Source organism: Eptatretus burgeri, chromosome 3 (genome assembly GCF_056783735.1).
Source record: "Eptatretus burgeri isolate ZD-2024b chromosome 3, Ebu_testis_v1, whole genome shotgun sequence".
Classification (NCBI taxonomy): domain Eukaryota; kingdom Metazoa; phylum Chordata; class Myxini; order Myxiniformes; family Myxinidae; genus Eptatretus; species Eptatretus burgeri.
Genome location: NC_140963.1, coordinates 101,445,974 through 101,450,973, shown reverse-complemented (window position 1 = coordinate 101,450,973; position 5,000 = coordinate 101,445,974).

The window sequence follows — 5,000 nt, the reverse complement described above, 5'->3', positions numbered from 1 at the left end:
CCCTTACCTCAAATGGCCGCATAGCTTACACTGCACATGAAAAATCTGAATGCCTAAACTCTGTGTTTGTTTCTCAATCTTGTGTCCCAAACCCATGGCTTTCTGTACCCACGTTACCCAGTCATACCCAGCTGTTCCTGGGCTTTTTGTCCTTTTCTCCTGATAAGGTGGATAGCTTGCTCTCAAACCTCGACTCAGATTCTGCAACCGGTCCAGACCGCATCAGTCCATGTGTCCTAAAAACCTGCCCTGTTGCTCTTGCACACCCCCTCTGTTCTATTCATCCTCTCATTTGCTCAATGTCATCTGCCATCTGCTTGGAAATCAGAAAACATTACCGCTCTGCATAAAAAAGGTGTAAAAACAAATCCCTGCAATGATAGACCAATCAGCCTTCTCCCAATCATCAGCAAGGTTATGGAATCCATCATCGCTTCAGACATTAAATCTTTCCCCTTTGCCAAAGGCTTGATATCCAATCATCAATTTGGATTCAGACCAGGTCACTCTACCCCGGATATGCTGCTTCTGCTTTCCCAACAATGGATGGAGATACTCAATGCCAGACATAAAATCAGAGCCATCTCCCTCGACATATCGCGTGCTTTTGATACAGACTGGCACCCTGCCCTGCTCATCAAGCTTTCTTCCAATGGTATCCAAGGTCATCTTCCTGTCATGTCGCAGCCAATGCATGCTCCTTAATGGGGTTCTCTTATCCCCTCTTCCTGTCCAGGCTGGAGTTCCTCAAGGCAGCATTCTGGGCCCTGTTCTTTTTCTGGTTTTCATCAATGATCTCTCTGACTCTCTGGATAATCCTCTTTATCTCTTTGTCGATGAATCCACCCTCTGCCGTCTTTGTCACACACAATCTATATATATATATATATATATATATATATATATATATATATATATATATATATATATATATATATATATATATATATATATATATCTGACATCCCTCAGATCGGCAAGCAGCAGCCTCTTCACTCTCTGCAGATCTGGATAAAAATCACAAGCTGGTCCAACATGTGGAACATGTCTTTCAATCCTAACAAATCCCACACTTTCACTTTGTCTCTTCGAAAGCACAATCTGGAAAAAAACCCATTTTCTCAACAATCCTCTTGAAGATGTCCTTTCATTCAAACTTCTGGGTCTCACTATCTGCCATGATCTTTCCTGGGAAAGCCACATTTCCAAGCTGGCCTCCAAAGCCAGCCGCCGACTGGGAATCCTCCGTCGTGCAAAGTTCTTCCTTGGCACACCTGAGCTCCTGACCAATACAAAGATTTTGGCCACAACCTGATGGAGTACTGCTCTCCCCTATGGGCTGGTGCTCTCGCCTCTCACCTTCCTCGGCTTTACGCTGTTGAAACCAAGGGATTTAGGGTCATTGGTATCTGCCACGATGAGGCTGAGACTTTGCATCTCTCACTCTCTCACCGAAGGCAGGTCAGTGGTCTTTTTGTCTTCTACTGTCTCCTCTCCAGCCTCGCCTTCCCCCCTCCTCTGTCTGCAATATGTCTCCACCATATTTCCGCAGGGTGCTCAAGGTCCGCCAATAACCCCCTTTGGGTTAAACTACTAAAATCAAGAATCACTGCTCACCTTCATTCTTTCTTTCATTCCTCTTTTTTTACCCCCTGTGCTGTATCACGTGATTGGGTATTCGTATATCATGACTCGCCCGCGAGGGGTGGCAGGAATGTACATCAGGACGCGCAATAAAGCGGAGTTGCTGCTAACACTCTTGCTTCTCGTGTTCCACTGCACCTCGTACACCACAGTTGGCGACGAGGATGGTTGATCGACGAGTCACCGCGCACGGACATGTGCCCGTTTTCGTCGGAGACGACTTCGAATTGTTTTCAGAACAATTGGGATGTCCCGCATCAGGCTAGACTGGGCCGCAGTTCACCTTGTGCAACCCGTGCCGAGCCGGTGGGAGGATCAGTTGGAGAAGATTCTTCAAAGACATCAAGGTTTGTTTTGCGACGACCTTGGGAAACTCAAGGGCGTGGAGGCAAAGCTCTTCCTGAAGGAGGGGGTGGTTCCTCATTTTTGTAAACCACGACCGGTGCCGTATGCCCTGCGGGACAAGGTCAAGGGTGAACTGGATAGGCTGGAGGCTTGTGGAGTGATCGAACGGGTCTCGTACTCAGATTGGGCCACCCCGGTCGTCACGGTGCTGAAACGGAATGGAGACGTCCGATTGTGCGTGGACTTCAAATCCACGGTTAACCCGGGGCTCAGCGTGGAGCAATATCCATTGCCGTCAATCGATGAAATATATGCACGATTGGTGGGGAGTCGATACTTCACGAAGCTAGACCTGCGTGATGCATATTTTCACCTGGCGATGGATCCTGGGATTAGCGAGCTTTTGACAATCAACACGTGTCAAGGGCTCTATCGATATACCCGACTCTGTTTTGGGATTGCTTCGGCCCCAGCATTGTGGCAGAAAGCCATGGATCAGGTTTGTAATGGCCTGCCCGCTCAGACCTACCTGGACGATGTGCTCATTGCGGGGAAAACGGTGGACGAGCACCTTGCGAACATTGCCCAAGTGCTGACAAAGCAAGAAGCGTGCGGCCTGCGCTTGAACAGGGACAAGTGCGCGTTCTTCAAGCAGTGCTTGGAATACCTCGGGCACATCATCACGCCGGAGGGGCTGTTGAAAGGCCCTCGGAAGGTGGAGGCGATTCAGCACATGCCACCGCCTCGCGACAAGACGCAGCTGCGCTCGTTCATTGGTATGGCCCAGTATTACCAAAGGTTCGTGCGCGGGCTCAGCTCACAACTTGCGTCGTTAACACGGTTGCTCAGGAAGGACGAGCGCTGGGCCTGGGGGCCTGCACACCAGGTGTCGTTCGACCGCGTCAAGCGGCTGCTCACAGAGGATACGGTCCTCGTGCACTACGAGCCTGCGCATCTGCTCTTATTGGCATGCGACAGCTCTGCATATGGCATCGGGGCAGTGCTCTCCCACAGGATGGACGATGGTTCCGAGCGGCCTGTTTGTTTTGCATCCCGGACCCTGTCCGCAGCAGAGCGGGAATATGCCCAGATCGAGTGCGAGGCTCTCAGCCTCGTCTGGGGTGTGCGGAGGTTTCATCAATACCTGCTGGGGGCGGCATTTCACTTTGCAGACGGATAACAAACCGCTTAAATTCATCCTGAGACCCGAACGCGGGGTACCGGTGGTAGCGGCCGCGCGAATACAGCGGTGGTGTGTGTTTCTTGCTGCTTACGATTACGATATTCAGTTCCGAAGCACCAAGAAGCATGCTAACTGCGACGGGCTCTCGCGCTTGCCGTGTGCGGAGGGTCCAGCTGCGTCTGAGTCGGCCGACCGGGTCGATGTGTTCGCGCTGGGCCAGGTCCAAAGCGGCCGATCACGGCCAAACAGGTCGCGGTGGAATCGGCTCATGATCCAGTGCTCGCCCATGTCGTCCAGGCGATTTCTACGGGGAATTGGAGCGATCTACCTTCGATACCGGCATTTCAGCCTTTCACGTCGCGCGCATCGGAGCTGTCGTTGGTCCAACGGTGCGTTGTGTGGGGAATGAGGGCGGTGATTCCGCCGAAGTTCAGGCAGCAGCGTTTGGAAGAACTGCATGTCAGTCACCTTGGCGTCGTGAAGACCAACAGTCTTGCTCGTAGCCTGTTGTGGTGGCCCGGGTTAGACAAAGACATTGAGCAGTTGGTTAAGCGTTGTGCCACGTGTCAAACAGATGCTGATAACCCGCGTCGAGCCTCGGGACTATGGCCGACCCCAGACAGAGCCTGGCAGAGGGTCCATGTAGATTTTGCGGGGCCGGTTAATGGCAAAATGTTTTTGATTGTGATCGATGCATTCTCTAAATGGCCGGAGGTTGTAGTATTACAGCATACATCAGCAAACATTACAGTAGAGAAACTGCGGACGATCTTTGCTAATAAAGGATTACCGGAGATCCTGGTCTCTGATAACGGTCCGCAGTTCATCGCAGGTGTATTTGATGAGTTTATGCGTCAAAATGGTATTCGACATCTAAGGTCCGCACCGTATCATCCTGAGACGAATGGGCAGGCTGAGTCGTTTGTTAATATGTTGAAACGGGCTTTGCGCGGGGGGGGGGGGGTGTTGCACCTGTGCAGACGGTGGTTGATGTCTTTTTGCTCCATTACAGGAACGCGATTCATCCTGTCACAGGTGATTCTCCTGCCATTCGTCTCTATGGACGGGCATTGCGGTCCAGACTGGATTTGCTGCGACCTGGAGGGTCGGTTAGTGGGGCGGTGTCGCGCCCGACGCTGCTGCGCGGTTTTGATGTGGGACAGCGGGTAATGGTGCGCGATTATTTCCACGGTTCCAAATGGGTGGAACCTCGTACACCACACCCCCACCTTTGAAACAAACTCCCACACTGTCTTCAATCCCACTCTTCCCTCCAGGTTTTCAAAACAGCTGTTCACCACCATCTCTTATCTCCCCCCATCAAAAACCACGATCTCTTCTACCCACGTTAATCCACTCCAAACCCACCTCCTTCAAATTCCCTGCCTTCCTTTCTGAAGGTCCCTGTCGTGGAAGGACCTGAAAGTCCCTGCAGTGTCCATCTTGTTTACCGTGTACCCTGCCCCATCCCTCTCCCTTACACAGATCTCCGAATGTTTCCGTACCACACTGTTTTTTCCTTCCTTCTCCCATCCCACTTGTCTCTTGCTCTCCTTTTTTTACATTCTGTGAGTTAGCTCTCATATGAGCCTCGACATTGTGTAAAAAAACATATTAAAAATAAATAAATCATGAGAGGTGTCAACTTATTTATATAATGCTAACCACCTGAGTTTAGTTGATTAGGTCAGAGCTGATTGGCTATTTCCTCCATTCACAGGTGAAAGATGTGGCCGTGGGTCTTTCTTTCATTTCTATCTATCTATATCAGTGTTTCTCAACCTTTTTTGTCCCACGCCCCACTTTGATTTTCAAAAAAATCGTACGC